At 37.9% G+C, this 26943-nt stretch overlaps 2 long non-coding RNA genes across 5 annotated transcripts in view; one reads left to right on the top strand and one right to left on the bottom strand.

Moving 5' to 3' along the window:
* Gm34196 overlaps positions 1-26943 on the top strand; it is a 332426-nt gene that overhangs the window by 205748 nt on the left and 99735 nt on the right. The window lies entirely within an intron of this gene.
* On the bottom strand, positions 772-25033 carry Gm34246. Its single transcript, XR_382707.4, has 7 exons — positions 22108-25033; positions 20928-21046; positions 17757-17842; positions 7673-7772; positions 4220-4315; positions 2575-2781; positions 772-1569 (listed from the first exon to the last, which is right to left on the bottom strand). It is a non-coding gene; the product is annotated as a predicted gene, 34246 (long non-coding RNA).

Here is a 26943-nt window from a genome sequence, read left to right as displayed (position 1 = left end):
AACTTGCAGCAATCTAGCCTTAAGGTGTCCGCACATCTTCCAGATCCTGGACACCCTTCCTCCCTCAATGGGCCACGCGTTTATATGCCAAATTAAGTTTCTAGGGTATAGTTCTGATTAGGCTATGCTGTGATTTATTTCCGATGTTCAGTAAAAGTAGTTAATGATTTGCAATTTTTTCACATCTCTCAAAACCACTCACTCTAGAGCAAAGCATTCATGTTAGCTCAGTTTCTTTTCAAAGGATTCACAAAACTCTTCACTCCCACCACACACAATTTCCCACCCTCCTGCTTGTCTGCCATGTCCTCTACAGCACACATCAGTGATAACGGTAAACACAAGGGACTATCATCGGCTTGATGGCAAGGCGAGATAATAATACCTCCTTCCAGCTTTCTTCTGAAGGATGTTGTTGACAGGGAAAACACTACTGTTTGTTGAGTACTCTGGGTTTCTCAGAGACAGTCCCTGTATAAATACAAGGTATTATTACTATTATCACCGTGTTTAACATTTGGCTAATAGTAGGAAAGTTCTTTCACAACCCTCGCTGTAAACCATAACTGTAAATTTTCCCCCTCTTCTTTAAAGCTGTTGCAGAGGCTTGGAACAATGATACTAAAGTAACAATTCAAGTGCATCACTGTGTCTGATGAATAACACAGCTCTTGATTAATGGCACTTGTTCAACATCACACCGACAGGACTATGCGGTGGGTTTTTTTTTTTTTTTTTTGTTTTGTTTTGTTTTTAAAGGAATTTCTGCCTACTTTGATTTTTTTCTCCATTTAATTAAAAAAAATACATCGGAGCTGATTTTTTTAAAGCTGCATTTTTTTATTACCTTTTGCTCTATTCAACTGCTGCTGTATTTTTCACTGGACAAGTAGCATGCTTTTGTCTCATGCAGATGCTGGCTACCAGACTGCTATCACTCAGAAGATCTGTGCTAGCATCCCTCCCACCCCTCCCCCCACAATCAGCAAGCTCAAGGCTGTACTAGCACAAAACCTCTGCCCAGGTGGGGAAAAAGAAGGGTTTTGGGAAGGCAAACTTTGCTGAAAGGCACACACAGGTCACAGCTGACAAAAAAACACAGCCAGGTGCTAGGATATCTATCACAAAGCCATTGGTGAATTGCAGTTGACTGCAGGCATACTTCACAGTGCTGTTTCAGAGTTTATGTATTTTACTAACCTTATTTCATAGGGTTGAAGCTATACAGTTTTATACCCCCACCGCCACCCCCAAACCTCTACTAGTTGGAAATAAATTCCTCCTTTGCTATATATCAGAGAATGACACTGGCTGTTGGCCCATCTCTATGGGCAAATGCATTCTCTGTATTTCTTTTCCTTTAGAGTGGAGATAGGGTGCAGGGGGTGTTTCTATGTGACATGCCAAGAAGGAAAAGACTTGCAGTTCAAGGTGAAGGAAGCAGCCTTCCACTGAAATGCTGGCTTCAGCCTCTTCTTACATCCCAGTCTTGCAAATTGATCAATCCGGTGGTGATTTAAATGGCTGGCTGTGTTGTCAGCTATCTCTGAACTCCAGCTTTTCTCTCTCCTGGCAGGAACATCGGGAACACAGACTTTCCAAACAGTAATAATAACCCTACTTTCGCTTTCACATTTTTTGCTGTTGTTATTATGTCATCATGGTAAATGACCATAATTGACCCCCACAATGAAATATTGCCAGCATTCATATGAAGAGGAACTGCAATCTCAAAAGCTAGCAGGCATGTGCTTTGCAAATAAAATTTTTGCTGAGTTGCTAAAAATCTCAGGTTCATTTAGGGATCTGGGTAGTTCTAAATTATAATGGAAAATGATTTGTTTCTGACACAGAAGAGTGATGTGTGCAGGAAGGTAAACAGGGTCAGGGATTTCCAGGGTTTTTAGGTCCCCTTTATTCTGAGGAAGTAAAGTAAATACAGGGTGATGGCTCATGAGACTTTTCACCTGAGCACCGAGAGTTTGTATCTTTTTTATTTTAACACACACACACACACACACACACACACACACACATACACACACACACACAAACGGGGCAGGGAGAGAGATATGCTCTCTCTCACACACACATTTGCACTCATGTACACTTTCCCTCTCCTCACCTCTTCTCTCTCTCTCTCTCTCTCTCTCTCTCTCTCTCTCTCTCTCTCTCTCTCTCTCTCTCTCCCCCCACCCCATCATCATCACCATGCTGCCAATGGTAGCATTGACATTTCTTAGCATAATAAAGACACAGCAACAGTGGGATAGTGAAAACAGCAGGGACAAGTCAGTCCTGTACCTGACTGCGTGTTAACACTGTGTTCAGAAGGAAACTATCTAAATTAGACTCCACAATTTTAAGGTGATTGGCTGAGAAAACAGCACAATTTCAAGATGGGTGTTTTAGTGGGGGAAAAAAAAATGGGTGGTAATTAAATGGAATCTTTTGCTTCTATTTACTAAGAAACCTACTCTGTTACACAATGATTTTTTATTTGCTTTTATTTACTTTTTAATGAACCATGCTACCTTAAACACAGAAGTCCAGTAAAGAAGGTGCAGATCTTACCATTGACTTTGTACAGATTCCTACAATCTGCTCTGTTTCAGCCACTACTGTCCAGGTGTAGTCCCATACAGAATCTTGAGTGAAGATCCAAAGCCTTCTGCTAATTCCTCCTCATATTCTAGAAGCAAGCTTGTCTCCAGTTCTGCTCCTCTCCCCATCAAGGATGACTTTGGGGAGAGTAACCAGCAATGTTGTCACACTGATGATCTAGGCAGGAAGGGAAATTGTTTCACTTTCATTATATATAACTTATAATGGAAAGGGTTTGTTTATTTCTATGATTCTCAGCAATAGAGAAACTGAGAAAACTTCTTGTCTAGCTAGTCTTCACAATTACAAATGCAAGTTTCCTGTGGTCCAAAGATCTATATGCAGAGGAAGACCTAAAAAAAATTACTTACTAACCCAAGTAGATGTTATTTAATGGATAGTGACAAAGTAAGCATGTCAACCAAGATGAAAGCGTCTACAAAATTTGTTCCACATTCCACTCTATGTGGTAAAATCAACAACCTAACTATTTATGCAAACTTCCTTGGCTTAGATTTGTATCTGAAATCCCGAATTAAAATGTCTAAGTTTCTGTTTGGGTTTTATTCAAATGACAAATTAAAGCAAACAGAGAGTAAAGGTAAAAGCACATCACTGTGTTTTACTTCTTCCTGCCTTTTAGCACAAGAAGGAATTAGGAAGGGCAGCGACTGTGTGTCAGGTTAGGGACTGACTTACTACTTCCCAAGCAAGGCTGACTTGTACGTCCCTTCCTAAATTGGTGACTCTTACCTAGTTAGTTACTAGGGTAACTAGTTAGTTAGTAGCTAGTTAGTTACATTCCAATTTAAAAATACACAAAATAAATGTTTTACTTGATATTTGAAAGTGTCTATTAGCCCAAATAAGTGGTTATTTTCAACACATTAATAATACTTTTTTAAAAGACCTGCTTTATAAGATATATGTCTTATAAAGAAACTCTATCTCATTATCTTTAACCTTGATATTAACTTTCATTTCAAAGTAGTCTGCATCGGACACACAATTCCTTTAGAGTTACTCTTTTACCTTGAAGTAACCCAAAGATGACACTAGTCTCCATAGGAGTGTTGATTTGTGATAATTTGTGCAGATTGTAGAAGGTGGAAGAATGTTCCAGTTTCTTATTTTATAATCTGGATTTTAGAAGAATTTGGTTGAAAGGTGGCTGGTCTGAGAATGTCTATGGGTTAATGAGACACACTTCCATGGCAGGTAGATACTCACTCTCATTACCAAGATGGACAAATATTTGTTTATGTGTTATGTGAAGCCATGAGAAGTTTATGGTTTTGTGCCATGTCTATTTCAAGGCTAGAGATATGACTCGATGGTTATGAGCAGTCACTACCTTACACAGAACCTGAGTAATGTTCTTTCACATTGTGAAACACAGCTGCCTACGATGTGCCAGATGATCTGGCACATTCTTCTGACATCTCCAGGCACCTTCATACATGTAATACATATGAACTCCATCAAGAGCATGGACATACACATGAAACAAAATGAATAAAGACATAGATAACCATACATTCCATCCTCTGTGGGGGTGAAAATTGCTTTGAGATAAAAGAGAGACAAGGATGAGGAAAAAATGATGGTGACTTACATGTGGATGGCAGTGGTGAAGCGGCTCTTAGACTAGAGGATAGTGTTTCAAGCTACCTGCAGATAGATGATATCCCTGGTGTGTTGGAGACACAGTCTATGGGATGGAAATAAAAGATGATGTAAAGTGTCTACGTTAAATAGATCAGGGCAAGTAGGAAGACAGCAGTAACAGAGATAGCAGAAAAGGTCAGGTATCCAAGCTTAGATGATACCACATTCCTGTGAGATAAATTTCCTGGGAAATAGAAATTGAAATAAAAATATTTTAATAATGGTAACAATGAGAAATAATTTGTATAATTTACGTGTCAACATAATTCTAGGCCTCTTATGTAAATTCCTAGTTAGAAAATGCATTTTGGTTACACATCGATGTGCTATGTTGACAAGTTGGAGCTGATGGGATGTAAGTAGAAGTGATTTATGTAAATTCTCTGTCATCTCCAATATGTTGAAATTTTACTTCTCTTGGACACTGGCTTATATGGCTATTGGCAAGATGATATATCATACAACCCAAACTTCAAATTTTCAAATGGTGGTTAGGTTACAGGATAAAAAGAACCCAAATCCAGAGAATGTTGTGGCACACTAATCTTTCCTTTTTCCATTCTAAAACATTCAGTTATCTAGAACAAAATAATCTATTTATGTAAAATTGTTTGGTATCTTTTTGTAATGAACATCTAGTCTTATTAATACCCAGTGTTCTGAGATAAAATTTTGGTAGTGTGATCCACAAACACAGACGTTACTTTGGGGATCTTTTATAATCATAAACCTGCAGATTTCTTAATTGCACTTTGGTAGCTATTTTGATGCTGAATCTGGCTTCTAACTGTCTGCCCCCATCTCTCCTGAAGCTATTAAACAGGCTGATCAAGGGCTGCCATGTGATCTGTGTTGATCCAGTGGAGAACACATTGGCATCCAACACACCTAACTAGCAGCACTCAGATTTCAGAGCAAAGTGACATTTTACAGTTTTGATTCTCAGTCTCTTGCCCTGACTGTGAAAAGTGAGATACAGATTGTCATTTAGCTCTTAAAACACTAACCAGTAAAGGATATTTTTGCTTCATTAGATATAGTCCTTTTTATCTTTTTGTTCCTCCTGAGCTGTAGTGCAAAGAACAACCTGTAATAAATTGCTCCCACTTCACAACCAAAAATAAAATCTTTTTAAATTCAAGTACTTTCGTTTCAACTGGGATAATGCCAAATTTGGTGCAAGACTATGATAATTTAAATTTCATCCTCAAAATCCCCAAAAGACTGGACTCCAGTAGATTTTTTATAACCCAGGAAACATTCTTTCAGGGAAAATATTCATATAGTTAGGAAGGCCTTAGCCATTAGGGATGAGGGACACAGCTTCCCCTCCCCCCACCCCCTTTTTCACTCCAACACCCAACTCTACATTCTCACTTTCAACCTTTGGCTTCTCCATCACTTTTGCCTGCTTGTTTGAAACTTGACATCTGATTAATGCTAAAGAATGTAGATCTGTCTTCCCATTAAACTTGTAAACACAATCATATGTACAAACCTCCTGGCATAGTTGCTGAACTACCTGGATGCACTGTGTTCAATCAAGGTAGAACTGATGATAGCAAAATATAACACATTTCATCTCACGTGGGTCCAATGTTTGCAAGAGACAGAATTACAGATGAAAATGTAAAAGAAAACACCTATTCTAAATAAAAACAACACTCATAAGTACATGTCCAGATCTTTCCATGGTGATATTACACAGAGTAAAGAAGAGACAATAGTATTTTTCTGGTAGACCACCACTTAAATTTATGTTGGTTTCTTCAGGACATTTTTGAATAATAATCCTCAATGGAATAGACAATACTTAAATTTAATCTACAAAATATGAGGTCAAAAGGCACTTCAAATCTAACAAGTTGAAGAGAAATTGTTATAACAATAGAAAATATGCTAAAATGCTTATTTCTATCTTATGTTCAGATAGAAAAATATTAAATCTCTCTCTCTCTCACTCTCTCTCTGTCTCTGTCTCTCTCTCTCTTCCATGTGTGTGTGTGAGAGAGTGTACTTTAATTACTAATGATCAGGTTACTGCTGTTTATGCTCAGTGTTTCCTGTTTGTTTACTTTGTCAAAAGTCTGCCCTGTAGTATTCATGACTATGAAAAATACAAATGAAATTAGCACAAGAGCTCTCAGAGTGTGGAAAGGGCACGTACTAACATGACATTCCTAACAGATGTCAAATCTATATAAATAGCAAAAGCAGTGGTCAGGATAACTCAAACCAAAAAAAAAAGTTAGTCTGCAATCAAAAACTAATTTGAAAAACATTTTCCCCCTTTTAACACAGTAGCTCAGCATGGTGTCATTACAACCAATTTCAAAAGTCAACACAAAGGTTGTGTAGTAAATAGGTTAGAGAAGCAGACTCCATAACCAGACTACCTGGAATGAATCCCAGATCTGTTACTTATGAGCTGTTATAAACTAGCGCACATGTTCTTTCCTTGGAAAAGAGAGAAAAGCTTCAGCCCCCACAGAGTGATTCTGAGGATGTGGGAGTGAACATGGAGCATAGGGTATGGCACTTAGTAAAAGCGCATATGTATATGTATGTGTATGTGTGGTTTTGTGGGTATGTATATAAATATACACATATGTGTGTATATCTATATCTATAGAGATATAGATATTTCTTCTCAGGTGATGAACTATTTAGATGGCAATTCACACAGATGGATTAAGTACTAAAATCTGTCTTCATCATCAGTTTTCTTATGAAAGAGAAAACATACACCAACACATTTTTCATATTTGAAGACTTAGTTTCAAAACTCTTGTCATCTCTAGGTGAGTTCTATTTTATGAAGCAAATAACTTTAGTAAATAAAAACACTACTGGAAGACAAAACAAAACAAAACAAAACAAAACAAAAAAAAACAAAACAAAACAAAATGAAACAAAACAAAAAACCCAGCAATGATTCTTGGTTTAAATAAAAATATTAAGCTATAGTTAAAATATTTGTACTTAATATTATTTCATATTGCCCATACCTTCATAGTTTTTCATAAAACAAAGTAAAGGTAACCTTGAGGTGAATAGTAAAAGTGGAAAAATAGTATTGCTCCACTGTTGTGTCATATTCCTGTACTTCGAGGTCTCAATCTCTGGTCTTAGAAGTAATCTAAATTTGTGGAAAGAACACTACAGTGTTGATTTGGAGTTACATCCCTCCTGGTGGGCTCGTATTAAGAGAAAATAGTCAAAAGTCAAAATGCAGAGCTAGCTTAACAAGGGTTCCGGCTTTGCTCACCATGTATTACATTTCTTCTCTACTGCAATCATGTATTCCATGTTCCTTCTTGATCTTGAGATGAAGCTGAAAGAGGAGACCTGGAGAAGCATTGGTGGTCATGTTTACTTCCTGTACAGAAAGCTAACTTACCAGGAGAAGGAAAGGGTAGCACTAGTCCGTGGAGTGCAGCCTGGGAAATGTTAGAACACTGATTCCACAGAAACTTGCTTTGCAGGGAGTGGGCAGAGGCCTGTAAAGGGGGAATCACAAGCAAAATTTTCATTATTTTCACTGCATGAAGCTTCTTCACTCACCCCCCAATTGCACATCCTGTGTTTTCAGCTTCTTTCTGAAGAGATATTTGGGCAAGATATTCTATGGCCAGTTTGCATGAACTTCCCAAAGATACATCCAGATGGGACCTTATCTAAAGCCCAAGCCTCACTCCATTTTTGTGGATTTCTTAGACAGCACATGGTAGGAATCTATGCCATGCTCTGGCATGCACACTATGGATTCTAAGCAATTAATGCTTATGAGCACTAATGAGAGACAGTGGCTGAGTGCTTTTTAGGTTTGTAGGCATACTACATAAAGATTCTCTTATCTCAGAGAGCACAGGCTCCTACCATCTCCTCCGTTGGTACAAGATAGGATGAGCAACTTATTAAGTACTTTGCATTGGATTTCTCTCTCGTCTTGATTTACTTTCTCTTGCCTGAATGACTATTCTCTGGAATCCTCTTCTAAAATAAACTCTGAAAACTTTTATGTTAGGCTCTGATTTTGAATGAGCCCAGCCTAAGATACTCAGTAACCTTAAAACAAGTTTCTTTTTATTTTGACTTCATTGTGACAAGTTGGTAAAGATTTATTTCTAGTCTGAGCTAAGTTACTGTGACCTCGGAAGAATTAGTTAGTCTCTGAGTTTATTCATGTATTGAGTGATAGCATTTGGCTGTTTCTAAACTTTACTCAGTGTCTAAGAGTATATAACTAGATGAGAATTAACCCTGCAGTTTGCAATGAAGAGACCATGTAACATTAGTCTATCAGTATTCATGTGTTTATGGGGTCTCATTTCAGTGTCAAGGAGGTCACTTAGATTTGTGAAATGTCCACAAAGATACTAATTTGGTGTTGCTTTTCTACTCACACATCAATACTCAGCAGAGTCAACCCTGGTTTACATGTGCCTCTTAATCACAGAACTGGAGAGACAATAATTGTGATGGTCTCACCAGGGATTGTCTGATAAGCTAATTTCCTAGCACATCTGAATCTGCCATTTCCAAAGAGGCATTGGATTGCAAAATTTGTTAAACTTAATTACATACACATCAAAAAGGTTAGAAATGTTGTGATATTATGTGAATACTATTTATCTGTCAAAACTCAAGTTTCATGGTACTCTGGAAGGCTCACTTTACTCCTTAAAACCTGGACAGTTTTAAAATCCTCAAGCTTAAGATTTTTATTTACATTTTGTCTTTGTCTTCCCTTATATCACTCATCAGGCTCTGTTTAGGAGCCAATGAATAAGTTTATCTATTCTCTGGCATGCCTGTCAGCTTCCAAATGCTGCACTGTAGATCAGTCCCCGAACTCCCTGGCCTTTGTGGACACTGGATGAATACCCAATACTTTCTGCTTGACCATTTCGTCTAAAATATAATCCTGCCAAGTAAGGTACAGAGTTCAAATAATTAGATGGCATAACAAATAAGTAAAAACAAAACTAAAAGCAAAACAAACAAACAAAACACTCTAATTTAAAATTTTGTTAATGGTGAAAATAACAAGTGTTTAGAAAAACAAATTGGAGATTTTGCTGAAAGAAATGATTATTATTTTAAGACATCTTGAAGAATGGGTATGTCCATTATGGATTAAGAGTTAACACAGCAGGCTCTCTGCTCCTCCCTGTCCCAGAGACAGCCACATCTTCTTGTGCAGTACCAGCCTCATCCAGTAGACAAAATGGTGAAGGTCAGTGTGAATGGATTTGGCCGTATTGGGTACCTGGTTACCAGGGCTGCCTTCTGCTCTCCACTTGGCAAAGTGGAGATTGTTGCTATCAAAGACCCCTTCATTGACCTCAACTACATGGTCTACATGTTCCAGTATGACTCCACCCACGGCAAATTCAATGGTACAGTCAAGGCCGAGAATGGGAAGCTTGTCATCAATGGGAAGCCCATCACCATCTTCCAGGAGCGAGACTCCGCTAACATCAAATGGGGTGATGCTGGTGCTGAGTATATCACAGAGTCTACTTACTGGCATCTTCACCACATGGAGAAGGCCGGGGCCCACTTGAAGGGTGGGTCCACAAGGGTCATCACCTCTGCCCCTTCTGATGATGCCCCACATGGTTGTGATGGGTGTGAACCACGAGAAATATGACAACTCACTCAAGATTGTTAGCAATGCATCCTGCACCACCAACTGCTTAGCCCCCGCCCCCCCCCCCGGCCAAGGTCATCCATGACAACTTTGGCATCACGGAAGGGATCATGACCATGGTCCCTGCCATCACTGACACTCAGAAGACTGTGGATGGCCCCTCTGGAAAGCTGTGGCGTGACGGCTGCGGAGCTGCCCAAAACACCAACCCTGCATGCACTGGTGCTGCCAAAGGCTGTGGGCAAGGCCATCCCAGGGCTGAGCGGGAAGCTCACTGGCATGGCCTTCCATGTTCCTGGTACTGAAAGGATCATTTGTTCCAAACATTGTTTTAGAGATGTTTATATTTTTAAAATTTATGCTGCCAAATTTCTCATGGATTTGTGAAATACAAAATAAATACAGACATAATTAGAAAGGTAAAAGACCCGATCATTCCTTGTGCACAGGAATTCCATATTCACAGACATAGAACTTAAATATTGGCTACTTTTAGAACTTTGAATTCAGTATATGCATTTCCATTTTTCTCTATACAGAAATGTTACAAACAATCCTTCCCCTTTAAAAAAAAAAAGGAACTGGTAGAATATATCCCCAAATATATTGCAAAACCTCCCTATTTTCTATAGAATATTAGGCACTTCCTTTCCAGGGAAAGAATAGTGGGCTAAGGCATCCAACCCAGTATGACTAATCCTATGTCCTTTTGTTACTGAATTTAGCTCCCAAGAAATCCTTTTATGTGGTAGTTTGGAGAAGCCCGAGTATCTCATTCCCCTGGTGATTGCTCTCTTGGCTTCCTGTTGAGTTACATGTTGGCTGTAAATTGTTCCTTACCGGAATGGCAATCTTTGAAAACAAGAATGTTCTTTACATGATTGAAATAATTATAGGAAGTGGCTAAATGTATTAATAACATTTCAGAGGAGTTTACATCATGTACTCTACAAAACAAATGGTTACTCCAAAGGCCAAAAGATTGAGTACTAAAATTGCAATGACATTTGATGCTGAGCTTAATCCTCTCAGGAACCAAGGACTGGCTTATTCCACTGCCCACAAAATTTATCACACTCCAGGGTGTAAAGCAAGGCAAAGAACTTTATTTTTGGTGTTATATTTTTCAGTAAATATGTCAGTGTCTCTAAAAGGGCATTAGTTTTAGAGGCCCTAAAGACTTTGAGTTCCTGAAGACTTTTACATTTCAAGGTAGTTGCAGCTTGCCTATAGATGCAGGACAAAAATCTCCATTTTCTGCAGAGTTTTATATCTACAATTTTTCCAGTTTTTCAGATTTAAATGAACAATATTCATAATAACATTTATATAGGAGTTATGACACTGCAGCCATGCCTCTTTCTTCCTAATCTTTCTTATTGGGAAGAAAAGGGGGATTTAAAAGTAAGAAATGAGACTCTACTTGAAAGAGATTTAACTAAACTAAGCCTTGAAATTCTATTTATGTTATAGGCTCCCATACCCTCACTTAAGTGTCAATTCAGAAACTTAGCTGCGAGGAGGTTGTTAAATATAAAAGAATCATTTCTGATTTTTTTTTTCTAAAAGCCCTGCTGACATTGTTCAGCCAGTCAGTTTGAATCTTGTTTGACATGATCCTGAAGAAGTAATGGCGATCTAGGTAGTTAAAAAGTGATCAAACATCTCTCCCTTTTTCTGAGTTCTGCTGGGTAATTGAAGGGAACAGCCACAGCACTTCTCTTGCCATTCAGAATTGAGGTAGGACCACCTGGGGTTTCCAGCTTTAGAATACAACTCTTTGGGCAATTAGCAAAATGTTGAGCATCTGTCTCCCATGGTATTTAGGTAAATTAATAATTTTAAGCATTTCTAAAATAAGAAGTGGGTTAGAGGATATGCCATTATACCATGAGCTTAATTTGTTCTGTTACTTTTCCCCCAAAGGAGTCTCATCAAGGTATAGGCCTACAGCAGTGGGTGTTCCTGAGCTCATTGCCCTGGAATATCTATTCTAACAGCCAAGCACTCTTACTTAACTACAGTGCCCAAGACAACAATTTGTTCTAATGTGCTAGTGTAAAATTCCTGCAGCAATATATTTTCTTTCAAGTAATAGGTTCCATTCATGATGCTAAGAGCTCTTGAGTTCTCCAGTCAGTTTGGCAGTTAAGAAACCTCCTTTTTGACATATCAAGCTGTACACCTTGCCACATGCAGTCCAAACAGAATTAAATAATAAAGTATAACTGTGACATGTGGCCTTTGAGATTATTAGACAACTTTAACTAAGATCAACAAGAGCTTTGCCCTAGAGATTCATGTATTTCTTCTGAGTTTTCCACAAGCAGAATGAAAGAACCTTGTTAAAGTTTCCACATTTCAGATAAAACTCCTTTCATCTATGTTTTATAAGAGATTCAGTTCCTAGAAGACGAAGTTATTTATTTATCCTTTTGAGGTCTTATACTTCTTACTATGTTCTTCTACAACACAAATAATGTGAGCCAGAAAATCTTGTAGTAGGTCGGATAACCTTATCTGATGATGTAGTATCATAGGTATGTAGTAAAATAAGATGTAGTTAGAAAGGCTATGGATTGGAACCTCAAATCATTACACACAAACTGTCACAGGAAAATTTTGTCATGTCAAAAATAGGGTATTATTATCTCATCTCCAAAACTTCTGTGAGGATTTGTGCAGGCATTGTTGCTATGTATCTGGGATTCATTTATCATTTACTTATATCCTTTTTGTGCCTACATGGCTCCAGGGAATGAGATATTGTTCTTGGACATCTGAGCTGTGTTCAGCAGTCAATGTTCCTGTCCACAGATAGTTTCATAGGTGGACTGCAGAATGTTGAAAATGGGGGTTCCTATTGAATATGCCAGGAGAAAGAAGCTCTTTCTAGTTAGACAAGAAACAGAAGAAAATTAAGTACTTTTGACTACCATCTTTGGACCACATGGAAACCTACAAACTGCTTAATTCACCAGGTCCTTTGATGTCAGTATATCATCTCCTAGATCATTCAGCTACTTTTTAGATGCCCTTTGTCTAAATCAATGTATAGACAGTTCTCTTTTAGTTGCCTTTGTAGCTAATATGCTAAAACACATGATATATAATTAAATGTAATTTTATGCTGCTTATAATTTTTTACATAAATAGCTTGTAAAAAAAAACTTATGAAGGGCACTGTGTGAAAATCATTCTCAGCACAACAACAAAAACATCTCATATTTATCTTAAGCTATAGAGCTTGGTTACATTTAAACAATCACATAGCCTCAAAAGGTTAAGACAATAAGGAATCATTCAGCTATCATTCTAAAGGAAGACTCCTAATCAACCTGCAACTCTCGAGCCACCCAACTTCTGTACTCACCTTACCCTCAACCATTATCCAGTCCCTTTTGGGTTGCTGGCAACTGAAGATGAAAAGTCAAGGTGTAGAGTAGAATGGCTGTTATCTGGCTGCAACCTAGTAGTCTGGTATTCTGGTTTCCCAGTCTGTTGACCTGACAGACATTCAGATGGACTCATCTTTGGATACAGCAGGGGTCTCTTTAGAAAGTCATGTTAGACTTCCCTTTGCCACAGCTTCTCTGGCATACAACAAGAGGATTTTGTTTGGTTCAACTTCTCTGTCTTCAATCAGCATTTTTCCATTGATCATCTTCACCACAGTGAGTAATTCCTTCATTATGTGGTGGCGATTTTACTGCATTTATCAGACAGATTGTTTTCTACAATCACTCTCCAGTATGCAAACTTGTAAGAACATAAGCTCATATTAAAGAACTTTTATTTAAACTGATTTTTTAATCTTCAAAAACTACGAAAATATAAAAAGTATGTCTAAGCATCCTGTAATTTCATTGAAATGACAAAGAAACAAACATTAAAAAAAAAAAAAAGCAAAAGCAAAGGAAGAACAATGAAAACATAGCTTGTGTGAGGAGACAGCTTAGTTAGTAAGCCATTTGTCTTTTAAGCATAATGACCCCAGTCGAACCCTACCCCTAGAACTCACACAAAGAAGCTGGTCTAGAAAGCAAGTGCACTCATAATTCCTAACTTGGGAAGGTAGAGTCAGACAGATCCTTGGAGCTCACTGGCCAGCTGGCCCCGCCTACTTGGTGGACCCCAGGCTCATGAGAGACTTTTTCTCAACAAATAAATGAACAAAATTTGGTGGGTTTTTTGGGGGGGAGGGGTTTTCTTCATTTTACAGCTTATATTCTATCATGAGAAGATGAGACGTCAGAGAAGGCACTTAATGAAAGAATGTGGAGTCAGGAACTGAAGCAGAGACCATTGAGTACTACTGCTGCTTACTGGCTTGCACCCCATGCTTGTTCAGGTTGCTTTCTTATACATCCAAGTCTACCTGCTCGGTTATGGCACCACCTACTGTATGCTGGGTACATTACACATCAGTCATAATTGAGGGAAAATGTCCTAGAGACCTACCTAGAGGCCAATGTGATGGATGTATTTTCATGATTGAGGTTCTCTCTTCTTGAATCACCTTTGTTTTTGTCAAATTGACAAAAAGATGACTAACATAGTTGACACCTTGTTACCATGACACAAAAGCACATCCCTATTAAATCATAACTTTTTCCTTCTCTGTTTACCCGCAAGACTTGTTGCTAATACTCATACCACAATATAAACTGCAGTCCAACTTGTAAAAGCCCCATGGCCTTTAAAAATTCAACTTTAAATTTCAATTCTTTAATATCCAATATCACTTTAAAAGTCTAAAGTTTCTCAACTGATACTTCTTGCACAATGAAAACCAAGCTATCTCTTATTTCAAGAGAGGGGAACCAGGGACCAGTTACAGTCAGACAAAAGCAAATCTAAACTTCTACAAGTCTAATACTTAAGATAGGAACCACAGGCAGGAACTGAAGCAGAAGACATGGAGGAACTCTGTTTACTAGGTTGATCTCATGTCTCCCTCAGCTTGCCCTTGTTTTTCAAACTATAAAACCCAAGTTCACTTGTCCAGTGGCAGCATCTCCAACAGTGGCCTGTACTTTCTCTCATCTGTCATTGATCAAGAAAATTTCTCCACCTGTAGGCCAACATGATGTAGGTATTTTTTTTTCCTCTCTCTCTCTCCTTTTTTAAATTGGATATTTTGTTTGTTTACATTTCAAATGTTATTCCCTTTCCGAGTTTCCCCTCTGCAAACCCACTATCCCATTCCTTTTATTCTGCTTCTCTGAGGGTGCTCCCCCACCCACTCACCCACTCCCACCTCACCAGCCAGGCATTGCTCTACACTGGGGCATCACACATTCACAGGACCAAAGGCCTCCTTTCCCATTGATGACAGATAAAGCCCCTTCAGTTCCTTCAGTCCTTCCCCTAACTCCTCCATTGGGGTACCTGTGCTCAGTCTGATGATTGGCTATGAGCATGTGCATTTGTATTCGTTGGGATCTGGCAAAGCCTCTCAGGAGACAGCTGTGTAAGGCTCCTGTCAATAAGCACTTCTTGGGCATCAGCAATAGTGTTTGGTGTCTGCATGTGGGATGGATCCCCAGGTGAGGCAGTCTCCGAACGGCCTTTCCTTCAGTCTCTATTCCACTCTTTGTCCCTATATTTCCTTTAGACAGGAACAAATTCTGGATTAAAATTTTGGAGATGGGTGGTTGGCCCCATCCCTCAACTCGGGGGCCATGCCTAACCTCTGGATATGGTCTACACAGGTTCTCCTTCGCTTTGTGAGGTATTCAGCTAATGTCAGACCCATGGGGTCCTAGGAGGCTCTTGCTTTCCTGGCATCTGGGACTTTCTTGTTGCTACCCCCAGTTCCCCATCCCCCATTGCTACGTACCTCTGTTGAAACATCACTCTGATATTCTTCCTCTTGATCTTCATGTGGTCTGTGAGGTGTATCATGGTTATTTCACTCTCTTTGCCTAATATCCACTTATCAGTGAGTACATAGGATTTGTGACTGAGTTACCTCACTCAGGATAATATTATCTAGATCTATTCATTTGCCTGGGAATTTTGTAAAGTCATTGTTTTTAACAGTTAAGTAGTACTCAAATGTGTAAATGTACAACATTTTCTGTATCATTCTTCTGTTGAAGGACATTTGGTTTTTTTCTAGTTTCTGGGTATTATAAATATGGCTACTATGAACATAGTGGAAAATGTGTCCTTATTACATGTTGGAGTATCTTCTGAGTATATGCCCAGGAGTGTTATAGCTGGGTCCTCAGGTGGTAATAGGTCCAGTTTTCTGAGGAACTGCCAGACTGATTTCCAAAGTGGTTTTACCAGCTTGCAACCATATCACCAATGGTGGAGTGTTTCTCCACGTTTTTGCCAGCATCTGCTGTCACTTGAGTTTTTTATCTTAGCCATTCTGACTGGTGTGAGGTGGAATCTCAGGATGGTTTTGATTTGCATTTCCTTGCTGATTAAGGATGTTGAACTTTTGGTACTTTACAGCCATTTGAGTTTCCTTAGTTAGGAATTCTCTGTTTAGCTCTCTTCTCCAGTTTTTGATACAGTTATTTGGTTCTCTGGAGTCTAACTTCTAGAATTCTTTGTATATATTGGATATTACCTCTCTATTGGATGTAGGACTGGTATGCAGAAAAATGTTGGATCCTGTTTACATAACCAGTTGGTTAGTCTATGTCTTTCTATTAAGGAATTGAGTCCATTGATGTTAAGAGATATTAAGGAATAATTATTATTACTTCCTGTTATTTTTATTGTTAGAGGTGGAATTATGTTTTGTGTAGCTATCTCCTTTTGGGTTTGTTGAAAGATGATTACTTTCTTGCTTCTTCTAGGGTGTAGTTTCCCTCCTTCTGTTGGAGTTTTCAACCTATTATCCTTTGTAAGGCTAGAATTGTGGAGAGATATTGTATAAATTTGGTTTTGTCATGGAATATCTTGGTTTCTCCACCTATGTTAATTGAGAGTTTTGCTGGGTATAGTAGCCTCGGCTGGCATTTGTGTTTTCTTAAGGTATGTATGATATCTGCCCAGGATCTTCTAGCTTTCATAGTCTCTGGTGAGAAGTCTAGTGTAAATCTGATAGCTCTCCCTTTATGTGTTACTTGACCCTTTATGCTTTTAATATTCTGTCTTTGTTTTGTGCATTTGGCGTTTTGATTATTATGTGACCAGAGGAATTTCATTTCTGGTCCAATCTATTTGGTGTCCTGTAGGCTTTTGCATGATTATGGGCCTCTCTTTCTTTAGGTTGGGGAAGTTTTCGTCTATAATTTTGTTGAAGATATTTACTGACCCTTTAATTTGGGAATCTTCACTCTCTTCTGTAGCTATTATCCTTAGGTTTGGTCTTCTCATTGTGTCCTGGATTTGCTGGATGTTTTTGTATTTTGCATTTTCTTTGACTGTTTTGTTAATGTTTTCTATGATATCTTCTTCACCTGAGATTCTCTCTTCTATCTCTTGTATTCTGTTAGTGATGCTTGCATCTATGACTCCTGATCTCTTTTCTAGGTTTTCTATCTCCAGTGTAGTCTCCCTTTGTGATTTCTTTAGTGTTTCTCTTTCCACTTTTAGAGCTTGGATGGTTTTGTTCATGCCCTTTGCCTGTTTGATTGTGTTTTCCTGTAATTCTTTGAGGGATTTTTGTGTTTCTTCTTGAAGGGCTTCTACCTGTATACGTGTGTTCTCCTGTATGTCTTTAAGGGTACTATTTATGTCCTTCTAAGGGTGCAGAAGGAAACTGGAAAGCTCCTGTCCATGCCTGTTCCTTGGTTCTTGTGTCCTGATGACTCTGGATGGGTCCCTCTTGGGCCAGGAATTTGAGCAGAAATGGTGGTCTCACCTGTGCTCTCAGGTGTGTCAGCACTCCTAGGAGAACAGCTCTCTCCCAGTGGGATTTATGTATGGAGACCGGTGGCACAGGGTCAGCTTTGGGTGCAGATGGAAACAGGAAGCATGAGAAAAATTTTAAATGGTGAATCATGCCTGAACAATTACACCTGAAGTCAACCTCTTAGCTCCACATGCATAGATATAGATATAGATATAGATATAGATATAGATATAGATATAGATATAGATATAGATGATATAGATATAGATACACACACATACCAAGTGTACACATGCTCACACACATATTAAAAAGGGAAAAAAGATAATGAAAACTTTAATATATTATATATTTCAAATTAGTCTCATGCAATAGAGCAGAGATCATTTGTTATTTTTATTTTCATCTAGACAGTAGTTTTAACTAGCTTTGAACAAAACACCTTCTTCCCTTTTTGCCTCACCTTGGACTTGTGGCCCTCAAGTTTCTCTCTTAAGCTCTCTTTAATTCATCATGCCCCTTCCTTGTCCTCTATGTTTGCATCTTCTAATGTGCTTTTTAGACAAGGTTGTTCCTCTATGCTGTAACATAGCAGGTAGTCAGGAAAGCCGTGGCTACTCTACAAATTCCTGCTGATAATCAGAACTAACTTAGCTAAATGTACCTTCCCTTCACTTTCATTATTTCCCATCTTGATGGTAACAATTTTCCACTATCAGTCATGTCAGGTTGTCCCTGAAGTATATTTGCATTTATTGTTTGGGTATCATGACCTCTGTCTGGACACTAAACATGTGGCATCTTTTTCCCCACATCCATAGCGGAATATAATAAGGGATCAAGAATGTCAAACATTTCTGAAGGCAGGCACACAAACATTTCTTTAGTTATCTTGCAGTAATGTCCTATACCAAGAGTATGAGTAGCAAAGCCATTCTTCTAATGCCTTGTTTTAGTTCATTTGTGTTTGGATAAAATACAGAGTGCTCTCTTACCGTCTTCAAGATTAAAAAGCTATATAGTTGGGTAAATCACCAGAGAGGAGGAGAGGCTGAGTCTTTATTTCCTCAGAGACTTTAGATTTTCAAGAACATTCTTGTTAAAGATCCCATTATCACCATGTAACTTGGCAAACCACTTAGAGCCTCCATCTGATGTACCTTATCTCACTAGAAGATGCTTTTCAAAGAAATACCAATGCAGTGCATGGGTGTTCTGAAGGCATGTCTCCCTCTCTGCCCCTTCCTAAGCATCAGTATCTGCTGGCAGGTTTCACAAAAGGCTGCACAACAGGAGAGGAAAGGTAATGAAGTGTGTTTGTCTTACCAGTGCACTCACATTTCAAACTTGTCTACAATTCCAATAAATGAAAGGCGTTGTTAAACCATAACAAGAGCTAAATAGAAAGAAATGTTAAAGTATACAATGAATGAGAAACTGTCATTAGGTGTAACCTAAACGGTCTGTGTGTGGCTTCACAGAATGACAGGTAAACAATAAACACTAAGTCTTTTCAAGGAGCTTCAACAAAAAGTGTTTCCATGCATGTGCAAATGGGGAGATGTGCTGCTGCCAGCTCCAGATCACAGGAGCTTTCTGGTCAATCACTTGGTCAGTGAGTAGAAAGCCTCCTACCTGACACTGTGCCCCCTTTCCCTTCTTCTGTCAGGGTGACAGAAATTCTTTCTGCCTAATTGAATACCCTGTGGTCTTTTACTCTTTCCCCCCTATTCTTTTTTCCTACTTATTTAAGCATTTGAGGGAATTGTGAAAATCGTCCCCATTTAGATTATGTTACTGACAGAATGCTCTGAAATCCCAAACTGTAGTTCTAGCATCCCTGGCATTTACTTATAATATAAAAAGAGGGCTTGCCATGCACTGTACACTTTGGTATTGCAAAAATAAATACCCAGGTTATTTGTTTATTCCATTTAATCAAAAACCTTAAATTCCAATGGCCACCCAGGAATAAATGAAGCCAGATGGGTATCAGTTAAGACAGGGTATGCAGAGGTGGCCCCTTGGGATAGTGGAACATGTACATCCTTCAGGAAGTTATATCCATCTTCTTATCTTCAAAGCTCAATGCTGCCCAAATAATAGATAGCTCCATACTGATCCTGTCCATGTGTTAGATTTGTAAAATAATTTTATTATGATACATTAAAATTAATTATAAGAGTATATTAGAACTAAAATTCTACAAATCAGAATGGGTTACAAGACTGTGTTATATATACACTAAAGGAAATAAAGACCTTCCTACTCTTGAGCCTGGCACGTTGGCTCATGCTTATAATGCTAGCATTCAATAACCTGAAACAGGAAGAGTTTTAAGAGTTTGAGGTTAGTCTCGTGAGCTCCCTGTGTGCATGGTATGTTTGTGTAAACATACGAAGAAAAATCTACTGTCTTTTCCACTTCATGCAAATCATATACTAATCTTCCATAAAAGTCACCAAATGTTTTGTTAAAAAAGGCAATACTTGGACAATTACATATTTCATTTATTTGTGACCTTTGCAATAACTTTGATATTAGGGTATTTTGCTCCTATGCTTTGGTCGTTTTGATTTACAATAGACTGCTTACATGTGTTGTACATGTGCAGTATCTTTGCACTTACGCTAGTGAAAAACTTTTCTGACTCCGTGCTGCAGCCATTCATTCAGTCCACTGGGGATCAACTATCCAATAACATCTTTGTCAAACGCTAAGTAGGCTCCATTGACTTAACTGTTTGCACTGATCTTAGCATCGAATGTCTAGCAAATATAGCCTTAGTGTCTGTTTCTAAAGGTGTATGTTTTCTAAATGAAGAGATATCATGAGCTGGTTTACTATAAAGCATCATGACCGATTATTCCTACAGACTACTATCATTATTTGGAGGGCTTGGTTATTGTGGTGATTCTTTGAAGATGGTGTGGCACTGACAAGAGACTGAAGCTGAGGGAGATACAATGAACTTATGGGTGAAAGTTTCTAAATTCCATCAACAGCCATACAGATTTTTCTTTCCTTAAACTGTTGATAAGAAAAAATAATGCATTTATGGTATTTTGTGCATTCCATTTATTTCTTTTTTCTTTCTTCTTTTTCATTTCTGCATTTTATTTATAAAGTCATCATTGTGGTCACTATTTGGAACAAATACAGATTTATACAGAAACTCACAGCTAATTGTCATCCTCCTGTGAATTTCTTCCAGCACAATTATGTTGTAATGAGTCAGTCAAGAGACAGGTGAACGGTTTCCTTAGGTCCTTTTCACAGATCAGGAATTGTAGAAGTGACTATTGAGGAGAAAGAAATATCAGGCCTGGGATCAATGGAAGAACTATCATAGGCTGTGTTGACTACTGAAAAGGATAATAATCAAACGAGCATTCATTTCAGATATTCAAGGGAACAATAATGGGAAAAGCTTCTGCTGTGAATTCCTGCCTGCAAAATGCTTATATTTTAGCTGACACCGTAAGAAAAATGTAATCATTCTCACAAAGAACCCAAAGTGCCCATTTTACTCAGTTGGAAGAAGTGACTATAAAGTCATGGGTAGGAAAAAAGTAACCAAGACTCTCTCCACAGAGTCCTAACATTTGATCATCTCCTTCTCTTTCTATTTTTTTTCTACTTTTACATGTATCTGGTTCAAATGGTGTGTTTTATTTTCAGTTGATATAATATGAATTTCATTCAGTTCTATTTCTTCTATGTCATTTTGTCTAAATTTACTTTTGCACAGATTGAGATCTTGATTAATATTCTTGGAAGACAGATTTTCAAAAAGTCTTAAATATAATGTCTTTTAAAAGTCCTTAAATCAGGTTTACTTCTCATGGGCAAAACCAAGAGGCTTTTAGAAACAGTAGCTATGGTAAACCAGTTTTGACATGTACTCTAGGTCCTAGAACTTGCTGCACAATAAAACTGCTAAATAACTACTAAAATGTTTGTGTTTCCTCTCTAATGTTGTGATAATAATTTCAAATAATTTTATAAGCTTTTAAAACTTTGACTGTGGGCTGAGATCTATACTCAATGATAGATCACTTTTCTAAATAGTGGAGAGCTCCAGGTCAATCCCTAGTATGAAATAATAATAAAGTAAGATAAAGTAAAATATATAGAATATAACATTCTATATCAATGCCTGCTACAGGAAATGACTATGACACATTTTGTTGTTTTTGTTAATATCTACATAAGACTTTACACAAGTTACTCAAAATTTCTAAGATGTTATTTTTTCATCTGAAATTTGGAATAGAGTACTGTCTTCATGTGTATGTTATTAATTCTATATAGTGTGTATTAATCTAGACAGTACAATCAACCAGAACCAAACACAAACCTTGGCCCTGTCTCCAAGCATGTCTTCCTCCAATTTATGATATGAATTATTCATGTTTCCATCCTCTCTGCCTCTTGTCAAGACCTATAAGAGAGGATTCAGTAAAGTTTTTAATTATTCCCTTCCCGTTCTAACCACAGATTTCTATGGCCTGCTATTGCTATAAGTTAACAAAACCCCAACCTTGGATCTAGTCATCACCTTTTCTGCTCTCACATCTGGGCAACCAATAGCTGCATGGTGATGCCCTATAGTAGCAAAGACTTGCATCACCAAAAGGAATAATTTCCAACAGTTAATAGTAGCATTAACAGTCATTGGTAATCTTTTAAATTTACATTCCCACTTTGCTACTCTCCTGTGACCTTTTCTTATGTATTTTAGTGGTATTCAGGCTGTCTCTTCTTTCCTTAGGCTGTCTCTTCCCTATGTAGGTCTCACTGTGTTCCTCTCAGAGCATCACATATTTAACAAAGACAGAGATGTTTCCATACAAGAGCGCTACAAGGATGAGCACTGCTAAGCAGGCAGGCACTCAAGTAATTTTCCAGTGGAAGTGACATATCCATCTTGTTCTATACTTGTCACTCCCTTCCCTAAGGCCTTGAAAATGGAGTCTAGGCTTCTTCTAAGTCTCAAATGTGCACTCAGTGCCTGCTTGACATAGAGGAAATGCCTCTCATCTGAGAATAATGAACTCTACTCTCTGTTCCTCATCTCAATGATTCCTCTGCTTTGCCAACTGCCTTATTTGACATTTTGTCCCTCTCTTTATGGCTGGTCCTTTCTACAGCAGAAACAGACTCAAGTCTGTCTGATAGCAACAAAAGAAAATCCTCCTTTTCAAATTAAAGATAACAAATTCTGTGCCTCCAAGTCATCTTAATTTTATGCTATTAGTAGCTCTAGATTTCAATCAAGTATGTCCATATTTACTGTATCTGTATCACTTCATTACATGAACCAAAACTACTACATTCTAGTGACATCCAAAATGATCTTCTGTATCCAGATTTACCCAGCACACCTGAATACTGTATGAAAATATTTTAATGGAAAATATAGCTATATGACAAGGTTTAGTGTCACACACATTTAATTCTGCCACTTTTGTGAGTCCATGGCCTGACAGCCAGGGCTATATAGTGAGTCTCACTTCCTCTCTCTCTCTCTCTGTATATATATATATGTGTGTGTGTGTGTGTGTGTGTAGTGTGTATATATATGTATATATGCATATAAATACACATATACATACACACAATGAGATAGTCATATCTGATATAGTCATATCATTCTTTTTGTGAAAAGGGTCTTCCTTTTACCTGCTACAATACAGTTCAAATATCTCAACATGCCAAACAAGTCTTTCATAGAGTTTGCCTTCTTTACAACTGTGATTTCTCAAGGGTCCATTGTCTTAAAAATTAACAAAAACTGACAAAATCAAAAACCCATTTCTAATAAAAAAATTGAAGGTTAACTTTCCTTTTATAATAAAAAGTACCCACAAATTTCTATTGATGCCATATTTTATGACGAAATTCTAAATATTTTTCTTCAGAATTAGTAACAATACACTGGTGATCCTTGCACAGTTAAAAATTATAGTAGAGGCTCTACCCATAGAATTCAATAAGAAAATAAACCCAACAAGTCTGTATTATGAAGAAACAGTAGAACTGCTTCTGTGTACAGATGGGATGATCTTCGAAATAGTGACTCCCAGAGCACAGATACATGTTCAAATATACTATTAGAATTTGTTTTAAAATTCCAAGTTTAGCATAAAGCAGAAAAAATAACAATATGCAGAAATAGATTTCATGTATACATGAATATGTCATAAGAATTAAAGTCAACAATTGCTTCTACACATTATTACCCTAAAGTCATAAAATATGTGTGTGAAAACTTCATAAAGGAAGTGAAGAATTTAAAGTTGGAGTAATGAGAAGTCTGAGATAAAGAGGTGCCATAGACATGCAGATCACAGAATAGAATGAAGAATCTAGAAACATTTAGTGTGTGTGTGTGTGTGTGTGTGTCTGTGTGTGTGTAGTTGACTGATATCTGTACAATGATGTCAGAAAACGTCATCAAAAAAGTAGTTTGTCTGCTTTCTCTTCGTTGCCTGCTTACACGGTGGAACTGAGCAACCGCTAGATCCTTGGACTTTCATTCAAAGCTGCTGCTGACTATTGTTGGGGAATTGGACTATAGACTACAGACAGGCACTGGCCATGGCTAAAGCATTCCAGAGATGAATGGTCCGTGCATGGATCCCCATTAGATGTTCTTTTGCTGTGTTAAAGAGGAGGACAAGTGATAGTTCAAGGTTGAGAAAATAATGAGAGATTATGCCAATTAAAAACCAAACTAAAGCTTCCAGTTTCTGTCTGCACCCAGAGCCAATCCTGTGCCACAGGACTCCACACCCAAATAGTTCCAGGAGAGAACTAGGCTCCCAGGAGTATGGACAAGACTGTGAGCTCAGGTGAGATCACCACTTCTCTTCAAATTCCTAGCCCAAGAGGGACACAGGAGGAAGGGCCTAGAACAGGATCCTTCTGGTTTCTGTCTACACCCCAGAGCTGACCACAGCTCTCCATGCCCAAACCTCCCAGAGAGAACTGATCTCCAAGGAGAACACAGTGGCTTCCAGGAGGGACAAACCACAGATACAGAAAAACCAGCTAACACCAGAGATAACCAGGTGATAAAAGGCAAGGTCATAATAGAAACTAAAGCTAATTGGAAGCAACAGAACCCAGTTCTCCCACCACAGCAAGCCCTTGGTTATCTCAACACACCAGAAAAACAAGACCTGATTTTAAATCACATCTCATGTTAGAAGCCCTTCAAGAGGAAGCACAAACATCCCTTAAGGAATTACAGGAAAATACAAACAAACAGGTGAAGGAACTGAACAAAACTATCCAGGATCTAAAAATGGAAATAGAAACAATAAAGAAATCACAAAAGAGACAACCTTCGAGAAAACCTAGGAAAGAAATCAGGAGTCATAGATGCAAACATCACCAACAGAATACAAGAGATAGAAGGAGAGAATCTCAGGTGCAGAAGATACCATAAAAAACATTGACACAACAGTCAAAGAAAATGCAAAATGCAAAAAACTTATAACCCAAAACATCCAGGAAATTCAGGACACAATGAGAAGACCTAACTTAAGGATAATAGTATAGAAGAGAGTGAAGATTCCCAAATTAAAGGGTCAGTAAATATCTTCAACAAAATTGTAGAAGAAAGCTTCCCTAGTCAAAGAAACAGATGCACATAAATAGAAAAGAAGCCTACAGAACTCCAAATAGACTGGACTAGAAAAGATATCCCTCCCAAACACCAAATGTACAAAACAGAGAAAAAATATTAAAAGTAGTAAAGGAAAAAAGTCAAGTAACATTACAGCAAATTTCTCACCAGAGACTATAAAAGCTAGAAGATCCTGGGCAGATGTCATAAAGACCCTAAGAGAACACAATGCCAGCCAAGACTACTATACCCAGCAAAACTCTCCATTAACATAGGTGGGGAAACCAAGATATTCCATGACAAAACAAAATTTACACAATATTGTTCCATAAATCCAGCCCTACAGAAGATAAGAGATGGAAAACACCAACACAAGGAGGGAAACTATACCCTAAAAAAAGAAAGTAGGTAAGCTTTTTTTCAAAAACCCCAAAAGAAGAATGCCACATAAACACAAAAATAACAGGAATACCTTTTAACATCAGGGAACTCAATTCCCCAATAAAAAGACATACACTAACAGTCTGGATATATAAACAGGACCCATCATTTTAGTTTCATGCAAAAAAAGCACCTCAATGTCAAAGACAAACAATAATACAGAATAAAGGGCTAGAAAACAATTTTCCATACAAATGGTCCTAAGAAACAAGCTGGCGTAGCCATTCTAATATCAGATAAAATTGATTTTCAACTAAAAGTCATCCAAAAAGATAAGGAAAAAAAACTGTCATACTCATCAATGGAAATATTTACTAAGAACTATCAATTCTGAACACCTATGCTCCAAATGTAAGGGCACTCACATTCATAAAAGAAACTTTGCCAAAGCTCGAAGCACACATTTCACCTCACACAATAATAGTGGGAGACTTCAACACCTCACTCTCAGCAATGGACAGATCATGGAAACACAAACTAAACAGAGACACAAGTGAAACTAACAGAAGTTAAGGACCAAATGGATTTAACAGATACCTATAGAACATTTGACCCTAAATTAATAGAATATACCTTATTCTCAGCACCTCATGGTACCTTCTACAAAACTGACCATATTATTGGTCACAAAACAGAGTTCAACAGATATATGAAGACTAAAATAATCCCAGGCCTCTTATCATATTACTATGGATTAAGGTTGGTCTTCAATAGCAACAAAGGCACCAGAAAGCCTACATACACATGGAAGCTGAACAATGCTCTACTCAATGATAACTTGCTCAAGGAAGAAATAAAGAAAGAAATTAAAGACTTTTTAGAATTTAATGAAAATGAAAGAACAACATACCCATACTTATGGGACACAATGAAAGCAGTGCTAAGAAGAAAACTCTTAGTTCTGAGTACTTCCAAAAAGAAACTGGAGAGAGCATACACTAGCAGCTTAACAGCACACCTTAAAACTCTAGAACAAAAAGAAGCAAATACACCCAAGAGGAGTAGATGGCAGGCAATAATCAAACTCGGGGCTGAAATCAACCAAGTAGAAACAAAAAGAATTATATAGAGAATCAACCAAACCAGGAGCTGGTTCTTTGAGAAAATCAACAAAATAGA

The sequence above is a fragment of the Mus musculus genome, chromosome 13 (assembly GCF_000001635.26).
Source record: "Mus musculus strain C57BL/6J chromosome 13, GRCm38.p6 C57BL/6J".
NCBI lineage: Eukaryota > Metazoa > Chordata > Mammalia > Rodentia > Muridae > Mus > Mus musculus.
Note: the sequence above shows the minus strand (reverse complement) of the source record. Positions and strands in the feature narration are given on the sequence as shown.